General features: G+C 46.7%; 1 long non-coding RNA gene across 1 annotated transcript; it reads right to left on the bottom strand.

The window, feature by feature from the left end:
* Positions 1 to 940: 940 nt before the first annotated feature.
* On the bottom strand, positions 941 to 11,652 carry LOC138249066 (uncharacterized). The gene is made up of 3 exons (XR_011194693.1): positions 11,482 to 11,652; positions 4,134 to 4,248; positions 941 to 1,185 (listed from the first exon to the last, which is right to left on the bottom strand). It is a non-coding gene; the product is annotated as an uncharacterized lncRNA (long non-coding RNA).
* Positions 11,653 to 27,642: the final 15,990 nt, after the last annotated feature.

The following is a 27,642-nucleotide window of genomic DNA, read 5'->3' as shown; positions in this document are numbered from 1 at the left end:
TTCCCCAAAAAATAAATAAAAAGCTCTTTTGTGCACATTTTGTATTTTTTTAATTTGCCGCTCCATGGGGGGCATAAGTCTTCTTTGAACTGTATTTGGGGTTTTTGCAGTTTTATTTATAGCGCAAACTTGACCCAAATGTATTTGAGCACTTTACTTGAGCAAAAGTTACATCACAAAAGGTCACATTTATATTTGGCCCTAACACCACATCCAAAATGACCACTGCATCCTGTTCGATGGGCAAGCATGTGTGGTGACATATGCATGCGTAGTCACCATGACACTTGTTTTGAAATTGTTGATGCAGTTCCATATCAGCTAACAAGCATTTTTTCTTCTTTTTGCAGAGGTGGAACAGCATTGGCCAAAAGCATTGGCAGAGCCAAAAGTTCAAGTAATATCATTGAATGATGAGAACTATTGGTTTCAACTATGCTTGTTTTTCTTAGCTTTCTCTGCTTACACAACCCTAGGAGCTTGGTAACTGTATGGAAGCCTGCTCATGTTTGGATGTTGTGTTCACTATCCAAACATGCAATGAGTTGTGATTTGAAGAGACTTCCATGATTTCTCATCTCAGTCTTTGGCAGGCGATCAACCCTCACAACATATCTCAGAATCGATATCCCCGGTTATTCCTCTGCCATTAATTGCTTCTGTATTCTTAATATCACTGACATAACACAGTCTCGTAGTGCCTCGGTTATTACCATTGTCACTGGCCATGTCAATTTAATAAAAAAGTTTACATAATCAGTGCACTCCGTATCGCAAGCGCGTTCATTGCAGGGCTTAAAAATGGCGTCTGTTTTGGCAAATTTAGATGCAAACATGTGACCTACCTTCTTGAATAAATGGGGTCAGTGGTTGGAAAAAGCATGTATGAACATAAAGGAAAGACCTCTAAGATCCACAATGTCACGAGTCATTTTCATAGTTGATCATTAGCGATAGCTCATATTTTATTTTGCAGTAGTGAACATTGGATTACATTTGACTTGAGGCCCCATTGGTTGCTTCTGAAGATGATGCTTGATTAGAAACTAGAGCATTCGCTTTTGCAAATGTTTCTCTCACGTCTTTTCCTTCCTGACTGAGGCAGATAAATAGATTCCATTCACTCTGACCCCTCTCCAGCTCTTCTTCGATTACATGAATCTAAAAGTGCTTGGCACACAACATCTGTGGAACAAAAACACAAAACAAGGAAAACATGTTAACTAGAATGAACCAGACATGTCAGTTACTAGTAACTTCCTGGTGCAGCTTGTGAGCAGTGCGCATTGTCTTGTGAACATTCGTTAAGGTCTTCCAGCACGTAGTGGACATTTTACGCGAAAACTCTTCGGCGACACTGGCGAGACACCAGGCGCACCTTACAGCCCCTCCGCAGATGTTTCAAAGACACTTCAGAGACACTGGGAGGACAGTAGGTCGAAACCTCAGAGACACTGGGCCAACACTTCAGACACACTGGGGAGACACTTAGAAAACACTTCATAGACACTGAGCAGACACTTCAGGGACACTGGGATACACTGGGCCAACACTTCAGAGACACTGGGAGGACTGTAGGTCGAAACCTCAGAGACACTGGGCAGACACTGGGGAGACATTTAAGAGGCACTGGGGAGACACTTCATTGACACTGAGCAGATACTTCAGGGACACTGGGCCAACACGTCAGAGATACCAGGGAGACACTTAAGAGACACTTCAGAGACACCGGGGCTACACTTCAGACATCGGGGAGACACTTCTGGGAAACCGGGGAGGCACTTCAGAGGCACTGGGGGGGACACTTCGGAGACACTGGGCCAACACTTCAAAAACACTGAGAAGGCACTTCAGAGACACTGAAGATACACTTCAGAGACACTGGGGAGACACTGTGCAGACACTTCAGAGACACTGGGAAGATGCTTAGGGACGCTGGGCAGACATTTGAGAGACACTGGGGAGATGCTTCAGAGACATTGGGCAGACATTTCAGAGACACTGGGGAGACATCAGAAAGAAGCTTCAGAGACACTGAGGAGACACTAGAGAGGTAGCTTAGAGACTCTAGAGACACCCGATCAGATACTTAAGAGACAGTGGCTGGGCAGTTAGAAGACAATGGGAAGACACCAGGCAGAAACTTCAGAGACACTGGGGAGACAGGGAGCAGATGCTTCAGAGGTAATGGAGAGACACTAAGAGAAGCTTAAGAGACAACAGAGAGACACTGTGAATATGCTTCACTTCAGAGACACTGGAGAGACATCGGCCAGAAACTTCAAATACAAAAAATGAAACTTAGTGGACTGTTCATAGACATGTGAAAACCATGCATTAACACTTCAAGAACACTGAGAAGAGATATTGGAGGAGCTGGAGAGACAGGGCAGGCACTTCAGAGACACTCGGGAGACACGGCTGACATTGCACAGACACTATGTAGGCATTGTAGAGGCACTGGGGAGACTGTTCAGATACATTACCCGACATTACACAGACAATGGCTAACACTGGGCAGACACTTCAGAGGCAGAATGAGACCATGGATTGACACTTCCAAGGCACTAAGTAACATTTCAGAGACACTTGGAGAAAAAACTGGCACTAAGAGACATTAGGCAGGAAGTTCAGAGACACTGGCCAGGTACTGAACAGGCACTTCAGAGCATGGGGGAAGTACCGGGCGGATACTGAACAGATACTTCTGGGACACTGGGGAGACATTCCAGTGACACTTAGGAAACAGCAGAAAAATACTTCAGAGACACTAGGCAGACATGGCAGAGTCAATAGGGAGACACTGGAGAGACAGTTCTGATCCAATGGGGATACACCTTGCAGATGCTAGATGCTTCCGATACAATGGGGAGCCACCTCGCAGATGTTTCCGATACAATGGGGAGCCACCTCGCAGATGCTTCCAATACAATGTGGAGCCACCTCGCAGATGCTTCCGATCCAGTGGGGAGACGCCTCGCAGATGCTTCCGATACAATGTGGAGACACCTTGCAGATGCTAGATGCTTCTGATACAATGGGATTATAGCCCATAAGAACCATAATCTGTAAAACTGAAGCGCAAACTCAGAGCTCTTGAGTTGCCCACTGTTTGGCACGAGAGGCTCCTCTAATTCTGTTTTTCTCACCTACTAGACAGCTCATGCGCTGTCAGTTGTGAGAAATATTGTGAGCCTGTAGTGTGCTTGTGGCCCACCCATTGCTTACCATTGGTTGGCTTCATTGTCACTTTCCTTTATTTTCTTCTTATTTGTTAGCACGAGTGGACCTTCAATTCTGTTCTGGTGTTTGTCTCGCCCATGCAGAATGGATGTATTACTATGTCTTTACACTGCATGCCTTTTGAGGCATGTTGTATGTTTTTTCCAGCTGTCTCTATACTGTGCTTTTCTTCCCTTCTCTGCTTTGCTTCATCCCCTGGTATTAATTCTGCACTCCCTGTCTGTGTTGTTCCCCCCCCACCTGCTTTGCCCCCATATTTTTTCTGCATCCCCTTCTGTGTTGCTTTACCACCACTTACTTTAAAAAAACAACAACCTTGCTTTCTCTCATTTTTACTTTCTATTTGCCCAGCCATGTTGGATCGGTAAATAAAATGAAAAGGGCCTGCATCGTTTTGTAGGCACACATTTGTGGTGTGCGTGTCGACAAAATGTCAGGATAGGCTTTATTTTTAATTTAGCCATGCTGCACAGTATTGGGGATGTTGTACATCATAGCTAAAAAACAGTAACAAAGCTAGTAGCTCCCAAAGGCGAAAATATTGGCTTTGCCAATGCTTGGTTCTTTTGGCATTATGGTTTGTGCAGTCCTGTTTTTATATTAACAGAAGCAAACCTACAAGTAATGGAAGGGAGATAAAAAAAAACACAGGAGTGGATAACCCACTACTTAGGGGACAGCCAAACCAGGAATAGATAGCCCACTACCTATTGGACAGCCAAAGATCTCTACAAGAGGGTCAAGTCGAGAAAAGCAAGAAGTGCCGGTGTGTGGATAAACCAGGGCCTTTCTTGTCAGCAGTTAATCTTGTTCTGTTAATAAATTCTGCATTCACATTTGAAGATTGCATTTTGTATAAAGCATTTGATACAATAGAAAGGTGTACGTACATGTAGCCCTCTGTACACCCCTTTGGTCCCAAGGAATATTCAAAAGCGAAGCAGGCGGCTCGGCAGAATCCTCTGTAATCAGCGCAGCCCCAAACTGCAAAGTGCACCCCCTGACCTGAGAAAAGCAAAACAGAAATCAAAAAAGCCCACCCACAAAGTTAGACAGACAGTATCTTTTTCACAAACCTCCCAACTTTGCCCTTTCAGAAGAAATTCTCAATTCAGAATCCTAAGATTAGCCACATAATACCTGTTATTTATTTATTTGGTAGATTCCTTGCCATGGAGCCCTACCAACAGGCCCAAAAGCTCTGACAACTACCATGGCCCAACAGATTCCCCTGATTAAAGGTTCATACAAGGCTCTAGTCCGAAACTTGACATCTAAAATGGGCCTTATGGTGAAAGACATCACAAAACCAGTGGCATAGCAATAGCCCCTGCAGTCCCTGTGGTGCGGGGGGGGCAAGCTCCAGGGGCCCCCCTTCGGCACTGTGCATGGACAGAGGGCCTGTGGCCTGAGAGCTCCTGACTGAGCCTGGAGCTTGGGGGGCCCCCTCCATGTACTTTGCAGGTGGGGGCTTCCTCAAGGATGGTTAAGCCATTGCACAGTACATCTCAAAACCCAAGCGGATGCCACCAAACAAAGCAACGTTCTAGAGTGCTTCTTGGTGATTGTTAGAGATCCAAGACTGGAGAAAGAATAGCTTTGTTCTCTGCACTCAGTGGCTCCTTCCAGCCAAGCCTCTATGAAGGAGACCATAAGCCACTTTTTCTGAGGGACTAACATTTCCTGCTTCAAATATAGTTAGGACCCTTTCAGCTAGGTTCGGGGCTGCTACATATCACTCCCCCACACTCTAGTTATCAAGGCTCACTTGCTTCGCCATGAACTGAGGGCTGCTGTGGCCCGTGCACAATGCACCTGGGATATACACATATACAAAGACACACACCATCAACTACTTCTCTGGACCGCACACAATACACCTATGCATATACGCATACACAACCACACACACACACCATCAAGCACTTCTCTGGCCCGCACACACTGCACTTACACATATACACATATATATCCACACACACCATCAAGCACTTCTCTGGCCTGCACACATTGCACCTACGCATATATACAACCACACACCATCAAGCACTTCTCTGGCCCACACACACTGCACCTACGCACATACACATACACACACACCATCAAGCACTTCTCTGGCCCACACACACTGCATGTGCGCATATACACAACCACATACACCGTCAAGCACTTCTCTGGCTCACACACACTGCCTCTATGCATACACATCCACACACCATCAAGCACTTGTCTGGCCCGCACACAGTGCACCTATGCGTAGACACATGCACATCCACACACCATCAAGCACTTCTCTGGCCTCCACACATGTCACCTACGCATTCACATCCACACACTATCAAGCACTTCTTCTGGCTCGCACACACTGCACCTACGCATAAACACATTTATATAACCACACACACCATCTGGCATGTCTCTGCCCCACACACACTGTACTACCACCCACACCAACACAATTCACTGCTCATGCATATATGCTGCCCCCTTCTGGCTCTGGACCCTATCTGGAGCCTTTCTGCCCACTTGGTCTACTACAGGCAGGAAAAACAACAAGCATTTTCAATGCAACGGGTCTCGCATTTGCTCGAGTTAGAGCTATTAGTGTTGTGAAGAAAAAAAAATGCAGCGCAATCGCACTATGTAAAATGCAGCACGATAGCGCTGCGTGGAAAATAAACAGATAAAGGAGTCCGGATCCCAGGCTGAAAACATCAAGCCTCGTATGTTTTTAGTAGTTTACCGGTGCTGTGTAGGTGGGCTAAACACCAGAAAAGGCATGACGTATGCATGCCTTTCACAAATGAAAGTAAGCGGATTTTAAAAGGCAAGCCCACAAACCAATGTAAGTGACTGACGTGATATGGGCGTGGTTTGAAGCCCAAAGAGAGATTACAGAATGGACGGAACGCTTTGCGCATCCCCATAAAAAGTGAGGAATTAGAAGGCTTGAATTAATTTCAGCCAATGACTTTGTGCCAGACAGTCCAGCCCAAATACAGTACTTGTCTGTGGCTGAAATTAATACCTTCATTCCACACGCCATTTATTTAAACGATCAGAACACATCTATGTCCTTTGCCAGCTGCACCCACCACACACTTTGTTCCCAGATTCATCTACTTTTACTCAGTTGGTGTGTCTCATGTATGCCCTCGCCTTCACACCCTGCACATGCACTTTTATTCTGATCCTTCAGCACCAGAAAGGACCTCAGAGTCACTATCATGCTTTGGAACCTCCATTTATTAATTCATTCATTAAACAGCCCTTCTTAGCAAATCCTGCCACATTGTTTTTTTAGCATCACGTTGGCATGACCAGAGCACATTGCAGTCAACATCCACATAGGTTGAACAAGCATTCCTCCCAGCTTGTGCTTCCTATGAACAGCACGGCAACACCAGACCATTGGTAGCAATGTGCTACATAAGTGCAATGAAACTGTGGTGGAATGTCGAGCCTGCCCTTCAAGCGCCCCCTGCTGCACCTGTTTCTGCATGTCGAGGAAGCTTGCACTGCTGCTGCTACACCTGCTCTCTGTGTCATTAAAAGGCTTGAGTTGTTGCTGCCTATTCTGTACCTATTCAGTGTCAGAGGAGTACCTGCACTGTGGCTGCAGGTGCTACTCCTGGTCTGTGCGAGAGAAGCTTGCACTGATGCTACCTACACGTGATATCACAGCTAAAGAAAATAATTTGAAACATAATAGAGAGGATGTGTTTGCTTTACAATTTTCTGTTAAATCCTGATCACAGATTCCAAATAACACGTTTTATTTGCATCTCCGTCGGCCACATCTGATCTTTTTAGTACACAGAATATTGCATTCTCCTATTGGTACTCACATTTACTGTTATAAATATAGACTTAAAACTACTAACAGGCAAAAAGGGTGACTGCCTAAAACTCAGGTCCTGCTTGAAGTTTTGCCCTTTTGCACGTCACATTGTGCAGCACTATACGTCACTCCGTGCCCCCATAGTTTGGGCAGCAGTGTTGTGAACTGTACCACGTTCAATGCTCCACTAATGCACAACTTCTAGTGCTCCACTGCTGCACCCCACCCAATGCTTCTGCGAGGCACACCACCCAGTCCTCTCCAGAGCAACATCAGCCGCTGAGGCACATCACCCAGTGCTCCCATGGTGCACATCACACAGTGGTTCAGCGAGGCACACCACCCAGTCCTCTCCAGAGCAACATCAGCCGCTGAGGCACATCACCCAGTGCTCCCATGGTGCACATCACACAGTGGTTCAGCGAGGCACACCACCCAGTCCTCTCCAGAGCAACATCAGCCGCTGAGGCACATCACCCAGTGCTCCCATGGTGCACATCACACAGTGGTTCAGCGAGGCACATCACCCAGTCCTCTTCGTAGTGACATCATCTGTTGCTCCCATGGTGTACATGGCCCACTGCTCCCATGGTGCTCCTCACCCAATACCCCCATGCTGCATATCACCCAGTGATATCCTGAGGCACATCACCCAGTGCTCCCATGGTGCACATCACCCAGTGATATCCTGAGGCACACCACCCAGTGCTCCCATGATGCATATTACCCATTGCTCTAATGGCGCACATCACCCAGTGACTTCCCTAGTGCGCCCATAGTGCACATCACCTTACCATTCCCTGCTGTGAGTCCACCATTCCCCCACCACACAACATCCTGTGCTCACTGATGTACAGGATTATGAATGGGTGGGGGTCATTGGTGCCTGTATGTTTATTTACCTGTGTGCATTGGTGCCTGTATGTTTATTTACCTGTGTACATTGGTGCCTGTATGTTTATTTACCTGTGTGCATTGGTGCCTGTATGTTTATTTACCTGTGTGCATTGGTGCCTGTATGTTTATTTACCTGTGTGCATTGGTGCCTGTATGTTTATTTACCTGTGTACATTGGTGCCTGTATGTTTATTTACCTGTGTGCATTGGTGCCTGTATGTTTGTTGGATTCCCTGTTAGACAGGCAGAAAAATATTGCAAATTCGATTTACTCTCTTTTTTATACCAGTGCCAAGTTTCTGTAATACAGCTCCTATTGCTTTGCTGTAGATGGGAAATTAATTAAAATGGAAACTATCATTTAGATAATCCCTTTACAAAGTACATGATGCTGAATGGCCAGTCAGAGACTTCTGCCTTGTAAAAGAAAATGCATATTTTGAAACGTACATTAAAATTAAGCAAAAGATAATCACAACCCTAAAGCTATAATTGTTTTTGAGATATCACTGCCTATTAGCACATGCATTACCGCTACCTTTCAATGGTCAGTAAAACATTAATGTTTTGCCACCTGATTTCGGTCACAAAATATTGATACAGCCCCCTGCGATTCAGTATTTGGAAAGGACGCCGTAAACACGACCCTTTTAAGTACCGAAATTGTGTGAAGTCACAAACCCAAATTGCAATTCGATAACTTATTACCAAAATACCGTTTTGAGGTCGCAAACGGGGCGTTTGTAAACCCCAAAAGGCTTGGTACATCTGTCAATATTTCTTTTACAAAGTAAATTTCATAGGTCAAAGGACAGTGGCTTGACTGACTCAAACCAGCTAGTCTTTGAATGATTCGAACCAGTATGAACCATGGCTTGAGTTGGGCACCCTGTAAACATGCGGTGCTGGCGGCCTGCGCCTTCCTCCGTCAAAAGGTTAAATGCTTGAATAATTGGGATGGAGTTCTTCCAAGACATCTGCCATGCGAATTTACTGAGCAATCAGATTTGAAATGGGGCCACTTCACAGTCAGTACCCACAATACGCTTGGTGTAAAATAAGTTAAAGCAAGTACAAAAAAATGAAACGCCCAAAAGGCACGCTTTTAAGCAATGTATCCTCAAGTTACATAAGCAAGTGATTGACGATTAGTGCTTCTTGTTTTTTTTTTGTTATTTTTAAATTACTCCGCCAGAGCCACTGACACCTCGTGTGTGAAACCTTCCCCCGATACTGACATTTAAGAAACACATTCGCACGTTTTGAGATTGGTAGTTTCACTTTTAGCATTGCACCTACAGGCTCATTAATGGAATGCACAGCAGAGTCTCCCTCCACATGTGATCGGTTTCTCTTCTTTTTGTATCGCAGGAAGTTTCTAGAGAATCTGCCCAAAGTCACACAGAGGTTTCAGCAGCAAAGAGAGAATGTTAACCTACACCTGATGTTAAATGCTTTAGCCTCCCTGCTCCCTCTTGCTGCAACTAACGTGGCAACACCACAAGAGGGCAGCAAATACTGTTTTTAGCAGCTGAATCAGAAACCAAAGAGAGTTTTGGTTCACCACCACTGCTTCAGCTCCAAAACCCCCAATACAGGCAGGAGAAACTGCACAGACCACAGGGCAGTATCTGAGCAGAAGTCTAAGCCACTCAGACCAATCCTGATGCTGCTCTCATGCCAGGTTTAGCATGAGAGCAGCACCAGGATTACTAAGGAACCTGTGCTAGTGTCTCAGTGAATGCTTGGCCACCAGAACAGCAGAGGAGCAAGGCGGCAGGAGACGACGGCAGAAAGTGGGAGTGTTTTTTTTTTCATTATTTCTTCTGCACATCCCCATTGTCCCCCCAGTCCTCCCTTTACGTTTGTGGCAGCCGCCGCTGGCTAGAGGCCCCACTAACTCAAATGGAACAGGGCAATCCACTAACCCACCAGAAACATGGGTAATAGGATGCAAAAAGAACAGTTACTTCAAATTGGATAGACATGATTAGACTGTCTAAAAGCAGTCTGTACAGTAACAATTAATGCTAATGCCGGAAGGATAAAAAAATTGGATAATGTATTTCAAAGAAAGACAGATATTTGAAGCAAACAATATGTTGAATTATTATTTGAATGGTGACATAAAAGGGCGGATGATGCAGTTATAAAGTAACTATAGCGCTCGGTCACTCTATCACCACACCGTTTGTTGTTAGTGGAAAAAATTTACTCAGGCAACCCATAAATTGTGGGTCAAGTTGTGGCAGCACAAAGGGGCCGCAAACCTGGCAGTATTTTTGTTATGCCTTACTTAAGTGGTCAAAACACAGTCTATTTAAAATATCTTACGGATGCTGTAGAGATCTTTGTGTGCCTAACAATTTTCATGCTGTACTAATAACGATAATATGGCTAATGCAATTGTTGGAGAGTTCTGTGTTTTGTCCACTCACAGTTTTGACCCATCATAAAGGAGCATTGAGGGTTATTAAGTGTAGAATACAGTTCACAGATTTGTGTCTTATGCACATAGCTCAGTGGGCTGCTGCTTTTGTCGCAGAGATCCTTCTATTACTTCAGTTCATAAGGTATAATCCTCCTAATGTAGCACAGTGAACTATGAACTGGCATCAAGAGGCAACATGTACACTGCAAGGCATAGAATGATAACCCTATTATTTTTGTAATCAATCTTTCATTATTTTAAGATTGCTAAAAAGGGTTCAGTTGGATAGTAATTGTCTTATTAGTACAAGCAATTACAACCGCTGTGTTAAATTTTAAATCCCGACTTGGTGTATCTCCAGAGCCAGCACTTAATATATATAATATCTTCCACTATCAATGATATGTGACTCCTACACCTTGTAGACTATCATTGTCCTGTATAACATTTCCTGTGCATTGATTTACACTCTAGTGTCATTCATTGTATCTGTATGACGTAAAGAGCTCTCACGCCATACACTCAGATGATGAGCACTATAAAATAAATTAAATAAAAAAATGGGTAAGTGCTATTTAAATTATTATTAGTATAATTACTCATACAGACAGATACAACAGGCATTCTTACAGTGCATGCATATCTCTTACACACAGGAGCTGAACAAAGTCATATACCTGCCTCTAAACCATAGTTTCTCTTAAGTGCTTGTGAAATAATAACAAGCCAAGTGCCTTTGTTTTCCTCTATTGCACTAGCATTTATGTGTTAGGCCTAGATGGCTCCAAGTCAGGCAGAGACTCTAATAAAAGGTGGGCTGATGGCCCCATGAGTGATGCCTTTGTGCAGGGCCGAGCTGTAGGCTAAGGTACGAAATCCCCTCACTCCCTGCATGTTATTGCTGAGAACAGAAAGCAGGCAACGTGCAGGCGCTGCTGAATGTGTCAGCAAATAACACTTTGACAAATTCAGCTTTTTTCACTGGATCACAATAATAGCTGTGTGCTTCCCCTCATTTCCCGCACTGCCTGTCTAACATTGTACGTTACAACAATGAAAAAAAACTCACTGCCATTTACAGCCATGGCCACCAGCACAAGCACCACGAATGCCTGACCGATCATGATGTCTGAAGACCCCAACTATTCCTGGACTGCTCTCAGGGACACAACTTCTTCATCTTCAAAGCAGGAGTGTCATTCTCACGGGAGGGTGATCACTGGACTGGGCTTTGCGTCCATGCAGCCTATTTATGGCTCTTCGTATGAAGGGTCAAATGGGTGATTCTGATAATGACATTGTCGGAGAGGATGTCACAATTACTTACACACACAGAGGCCTTATATCCCTTGTGGAACATTTATTAGATCTTGTTGGACATGCATCTCAAATTAGTACTGAAAGAACTTTGTTGGTTCTGATCTGAGGAGGATGACTTTCATTAATGAACTCCACGCGGAAGGGGGTATGGAGTGAGCTGCTGACCAGGGGCTACAAGTGGGCTATTGTCCACTGATACCAAAAGACCGAGCGAGTGACTGTACTACTCTGGTGGGAGGGTAATTCTGTAATAGGAACTGGATCAGTTTAAGGGTAGACCTGCAGCAAAAACTGGATTGATGCCTGAAATTCAAGGCCATATCTAGGAGGCAGTCAACTTTTTCTGTGTCAAATGTACTTGTTTGTCTATAGTTATGCATCCTCATCCCCACTGCATTGCAAAACTTTGGTGCAAATATGAATACCAGAGCTATCAAATGTGCCCAAGACCCTACTCCCCCTCGCACTAATACTCATAGGGCTTTTGTATTTTACCTCTTCTTTTGTGAGCGATCTCAAGTGAAATAAGGTTAAGCAACATCCCAACCTGAATTTGGCAACAAAATCTGTAACTTAAGTGGACCACAAAATATGACCACACCTTATAAGAATCCATGTGGTGACAACACCCTAAATCGAACTAGAAAATGAAACCTCAAAAATACTTTTAAAATCAGTGAATAACTCAACAAATATTAAGTAAGGTTCATGTCTCCTGGGATTTCTTTCTGTGGGGGACTTATACGCAGAAGGAAAACATTCTTTAAATGACAATAATGTGTATTTCTGTTGCACAAAATGCACTTTTTGATTCTTTTAACTAGATACAATACACTCAGGCCAGATTTTCCTAAAAAGTAGTTACCTACTTATATAGGTTAGCCTCCATTTGTGGATTGGAATTATACTTCAATTTCAGTTTCTCAAAGAATTTCAGAGGTACTTCTAGGAAACCGCAACAGTTGCAGTTTTCTCAGATGAAATCTAGGGCCTGATGTATCATAGAGTTTTCCCCATTCTGTGTCTATGGAGAAATGTGTTGTTACATGAGGGCCCAAAGGCCTAAGCATTTACACATGTGTAAATATACATGTACGCACCATTTGTGCATAGTCTTAGAATCACACTCTACAAGTAGCATGCTAAAGCATACTTACCAGGTGCTTTATTGCTGTACATGCACAGGCACATGCATGTGATTCTTAGCTCAGTAAAAATGCACAAGTGTGGAATCTAGTACAAATTCAAACATTTCTGTGAACTTCTTTAATATCAAAATTTACTTGGCTGTGCCTGCATTCAGAAGCTCTGGTCATTGAAGTACTTTACAGAGAATTTTATTAGATATGTATGGTAAAATGTTGCTGTGTGGTGATGCTCATGTGTCCTGGGTGTTTTTGTAAGTATCAGGTTTCATGCAGGAACGTCAATCAGGGGAGGCAGAGTCAGTAGCCGCTTTCGCTGGTACCCCTGGCACTGCCCATGTTGGCCTTGTCTCAGGTGTTACAAAGGCAGTGACTGGATTACGAGGTAACCAGAGCAATAATTGCAGGTGAAAATATAACTACACAAATCTTCTTTTCCATAAACTTGACTGTCCAATCTCAAGCTTATATAAATATCATTCTACAAAAATTTCAACCTGTACATAATTTTTAGGTTCGGCCAAATTCACTTGCCACATATTTTACAGAGATGCTGATTTACTATTCTAACTCCAGTCCTAGCATATTTGTACAGCGTATTTTATAATGGGGTTCGGTTCAGGTCTGTATTTTTTTTATGAGATATTTATGTAAGGTCAGGACTTTGGTGATTTCTAGGTGGAGTCAACATTTTAAAAAGGATTTTTTGCAGAGTATATTTTCACATTTTATCCTATGTGGCCTGTCACTTCCTGTAGGTTTCACTCCTCTACCCTCTTGGTGGCAAAAGAGAGGCCGTTGAAGTGCTCAGAGTGGGACACAGACTCAGCCCTCTGATGTCACATGAGGACACTTTCATTACCGAAGCATTTTGGTGAATTGACAAGCATGGTTTAATGAGTTCTTCTGAGTGACATTGGTTAGCCGTCAGAGAGGCTAGTGGAGTCCATCTTTGTCTGTGACTAGACAGTCACTGAATATGAAGTACTGTAGCTCTTGGTAGCCAATTGTCAAAAAATGGGTTATTAGGTTGGTAAAGAGGTACATCTACCAACTCAATAAACACACTCTGGTTAGGCCAAAACACAGTTCTGAAAGAAGCTCTGCATAAAATATGCAATTAAAATTATCTACCATTTCACGTGCAAATCTATGGATACATCAACCAATCCAAGACTGTGTACATTCATTGGTTCCTTAATTGTGAGTATTCATGCCAGGGCACTCATATCTTTGCATATTTGTGCAGACTCCTTCTAGCCCGGTAAACTTCTGTCTCCATGAGGGCACAATTACCTATCCCCATCCTCCCTTCCTGGAGTCTTGGTGTTTCTGTAGAGCTCCACCTACGAGCTATATCTCTTTTTGCACCTACACATCTGTAAGAATGAGCAGCTACTACTAGGCTCACCCTCCTTCTCCAGTACACCCAAGAGGGCTACTTTAGGTGTTAGCTAGAACAGTCGTCCCAGTGAAGCCACTGTAGCTCATTCCACCTGAGACAAGAACTGCCAGAAGGTCGGGCATTCCCATACCATATGAAAGAAAGTACCTGCCTCCTCAGAGAAGTAAGTACATCTGGCATCTGGTCTGCTGTCTGGCTTCCAAAGCTTTTCTGCAGTATAGTAAACCATGTGTAAATATTTAAGTTGGAAAAAGTGGAGGCGACTCCAGGCAGCAAAGATGGGGGGGGGGCAGCAAACTGAGTTGCGCAGTGCGAATTATCTCTTGAGCTCTTTGTAGGACTTCATGTATCTGTCTGAACAAACGTCCCGTGGCTTTGAGATCCCTCTGTGGTCCGATCCCATGAACTCTTGGGCACTGTCAGCGCTTGCCAACCAATCCCCTGCCAACAGTGGCTTCTTCTGTATGGGTGTTTAGCGCAATTCAATGTATTTCAGCGCCTCTGCCAAGCTTGCAGTGTTGATTTAGTGGCCTCAAGGTGGAATCTGAGTTAGACACAAAATGCAAACCACTCTTTTCTCTAAACCGCTCTAGTTCCAGCTGGTAAGCTGGGTTGCTCTGATCTCCAAAGAACAAGTTGTTGCTTACTGTCAGGTGTGCTGCCCAATAATACAGGACAATGTCAGTTGCAGCCAGCCCTTCCTTGTATATGTTCAATGTGCATCTAACAAAAGACATCCTTTGACCCTGCTTCTGCAGGCAGGTCGCCTTCCGCTCCGCCATCCGCGCCACTTCCACTCCGTTTTTTCACTCCTTTTTTCCCCGTCGCTGCGTCCCCTGCGGCCCCTCCCGCCTCCCCCTCCTCCTCACCGTCCTTGTTTGCCTTTTTCCCCGACGCTGCGTCCCCTGCGTCCCCTCCCGCCTCCCCCCTCCTCTTCACTGTCCTTGTTTGCCTTTTTTCCCGCCGCTGCGTCCCCTGCGGCCCCACCCCCCAGCCCTCTCATTCGTCAAGCCCTCCATCCTCCCAGCTGCCACTCCCACCCTCCCCTCCTCTAATGGCAGCCGTGGCGCGGTAACAGGGAGCAACCTTTGAGCCTGCTCCTGCAGGCAGGTCGCTCCCCGCTGCGCCATCCGCGCCACCTCCACTCCGTTTTTTCACTCTTTTTTTCCCCGCTGCTGTGTCACCTGCGGCCCCTCCCGCCTCCCCCCTCCTCCTCACCGTCCTTGGTTGCCTTTTTTACCGCCGCTGCGTCCCCACCCCCCCAGCCCTCTCATTCGTCAAGCCCTCCCTCCTCCCAGCTGCCACTCCCACCCTCCCCTCCTCTTATGGCAGCTGCGGCGCGGTAACAGGGAACAACCTTTGACCCTGCTTCTGCAGGCAGGTTGCTCCCCACTCCGCCATCCGCGCCACCTCCACTCAGTTTTTTCACTCCTTTTTTCCCCGCCGCTGTGTCCCCTGCGGCCCCTCCTGCCTCCCCCCTCCTCCTCACTGTCCTTGTTTGCCTTTTTTCCCACCGCTGCATCCCCTGCAGCCCCTCCCGCCTTCCCCCTCCTCCTCACCGTCCTTGTTTGCCTTTTTTCCCGCCGCTGCGTCCCCTGCGGTCCCACCCCCCAGCCCTCTCATTCGTCAAGCCCTCCCTCCTCCCAGCTGCCACTCCCACCCTCCCCTCCTCTTATGGCAGCCGTGGCGCGGTAACAGGGAGCAACCTTTGACCCTGCTTCTGCAGGCAGGTCGCTCCCCGCTCCGCCATCCACGCCACCTCCACTCCGTTTTTTCACTCCTTTTTTCCCCGCCGCTGCGTCCCCTGCGGCCCCTCCGGCCTCCCCCCTCCTCCTCACCGTCCTTGTTTACCTTTTTTCCCGCCGCTGCGTCCCCACCCCCCCAGCCCTCTCATTCGTCAAGCCCTCCCTCCTCCCAGCTGCCACTCCCACCCTCCCCTCCTCTTTATGGCAGCTGCGGCGTGGCTGCGCAGCAGGTATGCCGCTGGGCAAGCCCGTCTGCGCCCGTCCAAGCCAAGACCGCACCCAACGCCAGTCCCCCTGGTCCTCTCAGACACACCTACTCCCCCCTCACCCTCCACTCTCTCAACCCAGGCCCCCGCCCCACGTGCACCCCATCTAGCCCCACACACACTCATGGCCCCTTCACCTGCCACACCTGTCATTTCTCCCGCTCCTCATCCCTCACACCACACACCAACCATAGCGACCCCTCCTTCAACAAACACAACACCCCCAACGCAAGACTCACCCGCTCTGCCCCCACCAACCAACCCGCCGCACACCAGCCCACAAACAGAACACACCCTGCAACAACACCCACCACAACCACCTCAACTGCCTGCTCCTCAACACCTGCTTCCTTCACAAACATGCCATAGAACTCTGGGACCTCATCACATCAGACTCACCTGACATCGCCTTCCTCACGGAAACCTGGACCAACCCCTCCACAGAACCCGACATAGCCATCGCCACCCCCAAGGGATACAAACTCCAACGCAAAGACCGCCTCAACAGGGCAGGTGGCGGCATCGCCATCCTACACAGGGACACCATCAAAGTCACCACCAGCTCCCAAGACACTATCGACAACACAGAACACATGCAATTCCAAATCCACATTAACAACAACTCCACCCTCAGAGGTACACTAATCTACAGACCACGCCCCGCCTTCTGCGACACCATCGCCAACAGCATCAGCTCGCACGCCCTCACCTCCACAGACTACATCCTCCTCGGTGATTTCAACTTTCACTTAGAAAACCTACAAGACCACAACTCTACCTCCCTCTTAGACAACCTCACCAACCTCGGACTCAAACAACTGGTCACCGCACCCACCCACTTAGCAGGACACACGCTTGATGCAATTTTCACCACAAGCCAGCACATAGCCTACACCCACACCACCGAACTCCTCTGGACTGACCACCACTGCGTCCACTTCTCCTTCACCAAACCCCCCACACTACCATCAACACACCACACCCTACTGCCTGTGGGACAAGATCCCCACAGAACGACTAAACTCCCAACTGGCCCATACCCCCCCCACGCCAACAACCCCAACACAGGAGCACACAACCTCTCCAAATGGATCACCACCTGTGCAGACACACTAGCCCCCCTCAGAAAACACATCGCCACCCGCAACATCAAGATCGCCCCATGGTTCACCCCTGAACTCCAAAACTCTAAGTGCAAATGCCGCCAAGCTGAAAAAATATGGTGACTAGAACCTTCAACAACCAACTTCTCCACCCTCAAAACCACCATTCGCACCCATCAACTCATACACACCGCCAAAAGAGATCACTACACGACAAGCCTTGACAACAACTCTCCAAACAGCAAAGAACTCTTCACCATCATTAATGAACTTGCCAAACCCAAAGCCAGCAACACAGACCCCACACATACACAGCCCCTATGTGACGCCCTTTCCAACCACTTCCTCCACAAAATCCTGGACATCCACAACAGCTTCATACCACACACACTAACCACACACACCCCTCACTCACCCAACCCAACCCCCACTCTTGACCCCCCTACCACACTCTCCACCTGGACCCCCACCACACACAAAGAAACCGAAAAAAACATGAACTCCATCCACTCCGGATCCCCCTCCGACCCATGCCCACATTGCATCTACAACAAAGCCAGCCCAACCATCGCCCCCATACTCTACAACATAATCAACTCCTCTTTCAACTCCACCACCTACCCAGACCCCTGGAAGCACGCGGAAATCACCGCTCTCCTAAACAAAAACAAGCCGACCCGGAGATCCTCTTCAACTATCGCCCCATCTCCCTCCTCCCTTTCCCCGCCAAGGTTGCAGAGAAATTAGTCAACGCCCGCCTATCCCACTTCCTCGAAGCAAACAACACTCTTGACCCCTCACAATCTGGGTTCCGCAAGAACCACAGCACGGAAACCGCCCTCATCGCATGCACTGACGACATCAGGACAAAAGTCGACAAAGGCGAGACCGTCGCACTCATCCTCCTAGACCTCTCCGCAGCCTTTGACACCGTCTGCCACCACACACTCCGCACACGCCTCCACAACACCTCCTTCCTCACTGACCGGACCCAGACAGTCCGTCTTCCACCCTTCCACTTCAACACTACCAAGATCACCTGCGGAGTCCCCCAAGGGTCCTCCCTCAGCCCCACACTCTTCAACATGTATATGATCCCCCTAGCCAACATCCTCCGAGCACACAGAATCGCTATCCTCTCCTATGCAGATGACACCCAACTCATCCTCTCCCTCACCCGCAACCCCACCACTCCAAAACCAACCTACACGTTGCTCTCCTCGACACCGCCAAATGGATGACCACTAACCACCTCAAGATCAACTCAAACAAAACCGAGATCATCATCTTCGGCCCCAACAAAACCACATGGGACGACTCCTGGTGGCCCACTGCCCTAGGCCCCGCACCCACCACCGCAAACCACGCACGCAACCTCTGCATCATCCTGGACCCCTCCCTCTCCATGACACAGCAAATCAATGCTCTAACCTCCTCCTGCTTCACACACTTTGCACTCTAAAAAAATCCTTCAAATGGATTCCCCCAGAAACCAGGAAGACAGTCACCCACACACTCATCAGCAGCAGACTGGACTACGGTAACGCCCTCTACGCCGGCACCACACTCAAACGCAAACTCCAGAGAATCCAGAACATAGCCGCACACCTCATCCTTGGCCTCCACCACCACAAACGAATCTCACCACACCTCAAATCCCTTCACTGGCTCCCCATAGACAAGAGAATCACATTCAAGATCCTCATCCATGCACACAAATCCCTCCACAACACCGGCCCAACCTACCTCAATGAAAGAGTGAACTTCCACACTCCCACACGCAACCTCCGATCAGCCGACCTCGCCCTAGCCACAGTCCCCCGCATCCAACGCACCACCACAGGAGGCAGGTCCTTCCCCTACCTCGCCCCCAAAACCTGGAACTCCCTCCCCACCAACCTTCGCAAAACCAAAGACCTCCTGCTCTTCAGAAAGAACCTCAAAACATGGTTGTTCGATCAGTGACCCTCCCTGCCCCCCCTTGACTCCCCCCACCCCAGCACCTTGAGACCCTCACGGGTGAGTAGCGCGCTCTACACATTTTTTTGATTGATTGATTGATTGATCCTAAGTTGTCTGCCTGACTAAAGGAAAGTCCAGTAGGATGTTTTGATTCTTTGAAAGATTGCTATTGGTATCTCAAGTGGAAGGTTTTGAAGAATGTATCACATCTGGGTAAGTGTGATCATTTTTTTATAGGTAACAGATATGAATTTTTAAAGATTTAAGGCACAAGGTGCATAGAAAATTTCAAGCAATGGAAAACCAGCAGTTCATGGTAGACCAGGATCTAGGTGCAATTTCTGACCATGACTGAGCGTGATTGAACATTAGCCAGATACGCCAAGGGGGTTGTCATGGTCAAAGATTTTTAATTTTAGATTAAGGGCCTCATTATGAGTTTGGCGGTCCGAGGTCTACCAAACCCATGGTAGCGGTAGGTCCACCGAACACCAGGTGGTCCCACCGCCCCATTACGACCCTGGCAGTCAGATTGCCAGGGGACCGCTGCCACTGACAGGATCATGGATCCTGACAGGGTGGCGGTGGTCAGAGTTGTGCTCAGCCACAGCGGTGCTCAGTTCAGTGCCGCTGTGCTGCTCACAAGTCCTCTTTCCGCCAGCCTTTTCATGGCGGGCTTCCTGCCATAGAAAGGCTGGTGGAAAGCCAGTGCTGGGGGACACAGGGTGGACCATACACTGCCCGTGCCAATTGCATGGGGAGTGCAGGGCCCCCCCCAAGCACCCTCAGAACACTGTCCAGACAGCGCGCATTCCGACGGTGCTGTGGTGCCACGGCATTGGCCTTGGTTCCCTTAAGGGTGCCGCGGCCAATGCTCTGGCATTGTTTCCATCTATCTAACCGGCGGAAACATTGCAATACGACGTTTCCGCCGGTCAGCCCCTTGTCGCCAACTGGTGGGAAAGCTTCTTCTAGTCAGTCCTGCAGCCCTTGGCTACTCAGATCAGGCTTGTGGATCTCTTTTACTTTGGACCCCGTTGAGGTGAGAATTAGGCTGTAAGCGTGAGTGTCGCTTTGATGAATGTGTGACTACAAGCACCCCCCCTCTCGGAGGATCTAAGAGCGAATAGCATGGACACTAAAAGTTTGTCCAGCAGAACATTGATACCACGATACCAATGGGTATTATTTCATTATAGTTGTATATATTAAACCACACCACAGAGCATGTAGTAATAGTGCTTTCATTAGTGGTAGGTGTACAAGGAGTGACACTAGGGAGTTTACCTTGGTCCTGATGAGGAGTCTAGGGGTAGACTCCGAAACATGTAGACCACTTACGAGGTAAGGTCCATAACATACCCCCCCCTCCACCACCTCTTTTTAACCATACCACCCCTGTGAGACATATTAAATTAGTAATACCATCCAGAGGGCGGTATTTTTAACTCACCAAGACCCCACAACTCCTTTCCCTTTTAGCATTCACAACGTTGAAACCATCAGTGCTCCCACGTATTCTGTCAGTCGCAGCATGCCTCGTTCTGTAGCAGAACGGGAGGAAATCCAATGATGAAGCATGCCACCAAGGGGTAACACAGGTGGATGAGGGTTTTTCATAGAAGAAAACGTTTTCTCTCCCTGTGGAAGTCCCTTCGGACTGGGCCTTTTTGTACAATTGCAATCTCTCTCCAGCCAGGTCTCCTGCAGGATCCATTCCTCTTTAGTCAGCTGGGCCCCTGGGAGTCTGGAGTCCTCTGCTTCTTGTATCCCTGAAGCAGTTTACAGGACGCCAACAACTTGACCCATGGGGAGCAGCTCCTGTCCATGGTTGCCAGCAGAATTCAGGAGTCCTACAGAATTTATGTGAGTCCTCTTAGCTGGAGACAAGTCAGGATTCTTCTTCTAGCAGGACTTCTTCATATGAAATCCTTCTAGGTCCAGGAATGGTCTGAGCAGGTGGTGGTTGAGGTGCCAGATTTATCCTGTGCACAAGCCAGTGACTGGAGAAAATGTATCACTCAATCCTATTTTCTTGCAGTCCCTCCACTGCTATTTGCTGAACTTCCTCTTTGTCATATTGTAAAATTACCCCAACTTCTTGTTTAACGTGGCAAGACCGTGCTACGAACAGGCAGGCCTGTCTTCAACTTCTTGGCCACTTTCCTACCTGACAGGGTCAAAACTAGTTTTCCGCCTACTGTGAGTAGAGACAATCTGTCTAGGAGGGTCGTGGGGATTAAAAAGAGAATCCCTCCCTTGCTTCTCCAAGCCAAAAGAGGCAGCACTTAAGCTATCAACTGTTCCTGTCCACTCCCGGAGAGCTATTCCCTGCTAAGTGGTCTGAAGTTAACATTGGCCTTTCCAGGTCCCAGAAGCAAACCATCATCCTCTCAACCACAGACGTTAACTCACTCAGACAAGGATGTGTCTTCCAGCTCTGGAGGTGTGACATGTCGCTGATTAAGACAGGTCTGGCTCAGTCCGCATAAAGTATATTTTTACAAAGTTTGTTTTCTGATTAAGATATCAAAATCTGATATTGCCATTAAGTCATATATTAAAAACAAGGCAGATAATAACTTTGAAGCATATTTCTAGTCCTTTCCTGAGCAGAGGTGAAAAATAAAGATTTTAATCCCCCCCAGGCCTATGAGGGAAATATCTAGCCAGGCCTACACTGCAAAATATCTTTTGGGGTTTTCATTTACAGTGTGTGAACACATACCCCCATGTGCAGTGTGCTCAAGTATTTTATATTAACACTGCCATGTGAGCTTACAAGGCACACTTTAGAGGCAATTTATAAATATATATATATAAAATAGGCTTTTTCTACATGACAAAGGCAATGCCCCTCCCATATTTCACTGGAGCGCATTTAAATCACAGCCTAGCCAGAGCACAGTGGTGCTCCTAGCAAAAATATATTTTTGTCACATATGTGGGTGGAGCACCCTAGATATGACATTTCCATTTCCATGCCCTACCCTACATATGACATTTAAATTTCCATACTTTAGCATCAAGGCATCGTTTAGAGTGGATTTATAGGGAAGGTAAATAGGCTAAACAGGGAGTTCCAATGTACAGTACATGTTTGGGAAGAGAAGCACAGACACTCTACTACTTTTTAGCAGTGATAAAATGCACATAGTCATAAACCTAACACAAATAGGCACGAAAATCTGGGGTGCCTAAGCAGAAAAGGCACACTTCCTGCACTCCCTCATTCTAGGATGCTGTATCTTTCTCTAATGTAGTTCAATTTTTGTCCTAGCCAGATTTTCCAATCCCTTCATTTGTACGTGTAACTCACTCTTAATATGTGTAATCAAACTTGTAATTATGCCGTTTCATCTTGTTGCTTTGCTCAAGAAGTGCATCATTAGAAGTGCTATGGTAGTACAAAAAGCTCCATTCTCATTTCTGTATTGCAACATATTTTAGTATAAGTACACATTTAGACTAATGATCTAATAACACACAACATCATTAAATTATTGTCAATGGTTTTCGCTTGAAAACATTTGGTGGAAACTAAGCTTGAGTCATCCGTCATTCAGTTGCACAAAACAATTAGGCCCTGTTTTAGATGTTGTCAGTAATGGTCCTGCAGTTGATTTTTCGAATAAAAACCTGTCTGCTGCCATGACGGTCCGCCCGCTAGATTTAGATGTTGGTGGTCCTATAGGCAAGTGCCCACAAGAAACTCCACCCATGTCGATGGTGCCATAGTAAATAGTGGCTTTCGGCGGGACTCCAGCCACCTTTAACACCATGCAGATTTGGATGTGCCTTACCGCCGAGCAAAATCTGGCAGGCCGACCTCCAAACTTGAGTTGGCGGGTTGGGAGGGAAATGAGGTAAAAACTTACCCTTTCCCCTGAATCAACTTCCCTTTCTGACTGGACAAGACCTTCTGTCACTGCCGCCACTGTCCTGAAGAGAAAACACAACCTTTCCCATTGCCGGATTCGAAGGTGGGGAACCCGCATTGCCAGTGTACATTGGGTGCAGGTGAGGTCAGGATCACTGCAGGCATAGACATTTCAAAGTAATTTTTTTAATTTACAGTTACATGCATATGTCGGGATCATGATTGTGTCACCTGTGCATGTGTGCACACTGCAAGGGGACCTGTACCGGTAAGGTTATGCCGCCTGTTGTGTGTACTTGTCAGTACATATATATATGTATGTGTGCGATTGGATTGGCTGGTTGAGGTGGAGAGAGGTGGCGCGAATAATGTGGTTGTGTCTGTCTGTGTGGCACTTGCATTTGGTGTTGGCTGGGTGACACATTCAGGTGAGTGTTGTTGTTGTGTGGTGGTCGTCGTGATATGTGTAGTTGTGGCACGTATGAATGTGTTTGTGTAGCAGAGTGTGTAGTTGTGTTGGTTGTTTTGGTTGTGTTGTGTGTGGGTGCAGTGTCAATGGTGTGTGTGTGTGTGTGTGTGTTGGGTCTTAGATGTATGGCAATTGGTGTGTTCGGCATGTATGGGTTGTGTGGTTTTTGAATGACAATCGCTGATGGTACGTGCGTGGTATGTTGTGTCATGTGTTGTGCATGGGGACGTATATGGGTAAGGTAGAGTGTGTGTGTGTGTGTGTGTGTGTGTGAGACTTACCTGTATTCCATAGCCATTGTACGATATCAATTGGGTCCAGTGACGGGATCCCTCTGTCAGAAATCCGCCGGTATGACACTGCCTGCACAAATGAAACATTTAAATATGGTCGGCAGGAACCTGCCTGACTGGCGTCTACAAAGGGTGTGCTGCTGTGGCAGTGTTTAGCTCAGCTGCAATACATCTAACCATGGCGGGGGGAGCACTGTGGACTTGATAGTCTATTCAGGTCCGCTGCTGACGTGGCTTGGCGGTAACACTGTAAAGATCTAAATCAGGCCCTAAATGTAGAGGTAACACTAACTGGCAATGCAATTATCACTGTTGAGGACTTCATAGAGACCAATAAGAGTGAGAATCAGGATTATTGAAAACCAGCACTGCAATGACCATACCATTTCCCAGCATAAGCATCTGAATGGTAGACTAGCAAAAGAGTCATGCACCACCTCCTTTGGCAGCTGCAGTAAAGCAAGGTGTTTTGCTCTGGCCAATGGTTTCGTCATATTAAATTATTTAATTGCTATTTATGGCGTCCTTAACTTTGATTGGAGTCTCAAAGAACACTGCATAGAAGCTCATATATATCCTGAAATGAAAGAACATAGCAGAGCTGAGGAATTGGACCAATAGGTTGCAAAGAATAAAAACACAGAGGTCATGAGAGAGAGTTTGGAAAAGCAAATGTTAGAAGGGAGAAAGAAGAGAAAGTGTGAGAATGACAAAGGAAAGAAAACGAGAAAAGATGGAACATAATAAATAATGAAAGATTATAATAAATATGGAATGGAGTAGAAAAATGAAGGAACAAAAAAGGAAAGCCAGGAGTATAGAATAACAGAAAAGAAAATAGAAGGAAATGGAATGAAAGAAGCAAACAATAAGGTAAGAAAGACAGCTGCAAATAAACAGCAGGAAGAAAGAAGGAAGAAAGAAAGAAGGAAAGGCAGTTGAAATGAAAGAAAGGGCAAGAGGAAAGAAAGGAAGATGTAAAGGAAAGACAGATGGAAACATACAATGAAAGAACACAGAGAAATAAAGATTGGAAGAAGGAAAGACAGATGGGGAAATGGAAAGAAACCTGGAAAGGAAAGAAAATTGGGGAAAATTAGAGTATGAATCTGAGAGAAAGAAGAACGCCGAAACAAAGAAAGAAACCCTGAATGTTTGGGAGCGGGCCTTACTGAGGTTGCTCAGTTGAAAGCGTGATATAGTTCAAAGTGGCGGATGTTTATTTTTTTCCGTCCAGTTCCCTGTGGACCGGTGGTAAAGCTTGTGGCGGGAAGTTCGTTAAACGCAAGTTCTCATGGCAGCTCGTGACGAGGGCACCAGGTGCGCCCCTGGGCTCAAGGGCGGGAAAGGAGCGGAGTCGTTTCCCCGTCTGAGGAAACGGCACGCGCCGCGGCGGACGCTCGGACGTAACGCGGGTGACGCAGGTGATGAGAATGCTCCCTCCCTCGCGCTCACACAGCAGTTACTCGCGCTCGCTGAGGAGCCCCGTCCGCCCGGTCGCACGCGCGCAGGTTCGCTTCCTTTTCCGACTGCTGTTTATATATCGCGTCGGAGCGTTTCCTGCGTTGAAGAATGCCGCTGGCACCGCTCTCCCCCTCGGCTTACGGAAGGAGTTAACCGTCTTAAATATTCCTCGTCGCGAGAAAGAAAGGAGGAAAAACAGACTGCGGTCATCCTTTTTCCCCATCCTCCCTCCTGCGCGTTTTGTTTCCTGTTATTAGCCCGGTACCTCGAAGACTTCCTGTTCTTCGTAAATATTTTAGGACGCTTGTTCCTCGGCTGTGTTTTCTTCCTTGTTTGGTCCACTTCTCTTGCGTCTTGGACATTACGCTGCTGATGTCAGAGTCACAGTTGTTTGTGGACAATTTTTTTTTAATCATCCTTAGACCTTGTTTTTTTTGGGTATCCGATTAAAACAAATCTTATCAAAATATTGAGCATCCGGTAAAGTTAATGCTTTCAATCAGACTTGCGTCAGCAACGAGAGTAGCTGAGAGGCAAGAAATCATCACTTGACAGCCTGCCAGAGCATCTAGGCCAAAACCAAACCACAACAGTGGTCCACAAGAATTGGCAAAGCGAGTAGGTCTGGCTTACAGCCGAAACTGCTTGGATGCTTCCATCCATGCAGTTACTCATCCATCTTTCCATCACCTTTCCATGCTTTCAGTCATCATCGAAAACACTCAGTCACTCATCCTTGCACTCACCCATCTCCTAATCACCCATTAAATCATTCTTGCTTGTACCCACCCGTCCATTCACAATAACACACACAAACTCACCAGTCAGTGAAAAGGCACTTTTAGGTATTGAACTGTCCTACTAATGTTGCTGCTTGTTTGCACGGTGTGTGACAGCTTTTCGTATTGTGAGACTAACATGCGAGGGGTGTGAGAGTGGTTCAAGTAGTGTCACACTGCTGGTCTGTGAAGCAGAGCCAGCTCAAGATAAAGAGGGACACATTATAAATCAATGCATGAGCCCCACTGAATATATCTGGGCCGCATTCCAATGTAGTCACCCATCCATCTGTCCGTGCACCCATTCACAATAACTAACACACACACTGTGGAAAGTCATTTTCATTTATCAAGCAGTCCTGTTAGTGTTGCTGCTTATTTGTGAACGGTATGAGAGTGTTTCCAGTATTGGGTGACTGCTAGTCTGTGAATGGTGCAAGAGAGCTCCTGATAGTGTATGGCTGCTAGTCTGTGAGACAGAGCCAGCTGATAATAAATAGGGGCCTATTATAGTTAAATGGATGCCCCACATTCCAATTGGAGGCACGCACCACAATAATATCACTAAATTGATATAACATTACAAAAACCCTGCAAAATGCAAGAAAACCAAGCTGTGAATTATTAGCACAGTGTGACCACCTGGAATGGGGAGCAAAGCATCACTTGAATGTTCCTGCCTGTCCTTAGCTGAAGTTGCAGCCTTCAAGCTCTCTCCCTCATGGGGAATGTCCCCACTGGGGTAACTGGGGACCCTTTTAGATTAAAGGGATGACATTCCCTGATGTTAGCACTGCTGTGAGGGTTGAGAGAATGTTGTGAGGTAGCTACTATATTAGGAGTCTGAGAGTGCTTTCAGCAGTGTGTAAGTGCCAGTTTTTGAGGGTGTTATTGTTGAGCGAGATTGCAATTGTGGGTTGGGGAGTGAGAATGTGGTCAGTTGTGTCAACTTGCCACTTTGAGGTGTGTAATGAAAGTATATGAATACCAGCCTGTGTGGGGTGTGGAAACGCTTCTTGAGTGCTCGATTGCTACTCGGAGGGGTGTGTGAGTCCACTCTATAGGGTATGTGTAAGTATGTGAGTGTTCTTTCCAGTAGTGTCTGAGGGGTGTGAGTGCTGTTGGTATTTACGGGTTGTTTTGTTTTCCCATCATAAGTACTATAACACTCCCCCTCTAGGAGAAGACGCTTTATGCACTTGTATAAGGATGGGTGAGTTTTTACTCTTTAAACAGCACTCTAGCAATCAACCTTAAGAGGAGTCCTTCTCCTCTGGTGAACATTGACAGTCTGCTTTGTAAACGATTCTCTCCAAACTTTGGATTGGGACATTTGTGTCTCACACTGTCCATTTATTTACTGATCTCTGGCTCGCCATACCCATCCAACTTGAATAGC

The sequence above is a fragment of the Pleurodeles waltl genome, chromosome 8, assembly GCF_031143425.1.
Source record: "Pleurodeles waltl isolate 20211129_DDA chromosome 8, aPleWal1.hap1.20221129, whole genome shotgun sequence".
Lineage (NCBI taxonomy): Eukaryota > Metazoa > Chordata > Amphibia > Caudata > Salamandridae > Pleurodeles > Pleurodeles waltl.
The sequence above is the reverse complement of the archived record's forward strand: the minus strand, read 5'-3'. Positions and strand labels throughout refer to the sequence as shown.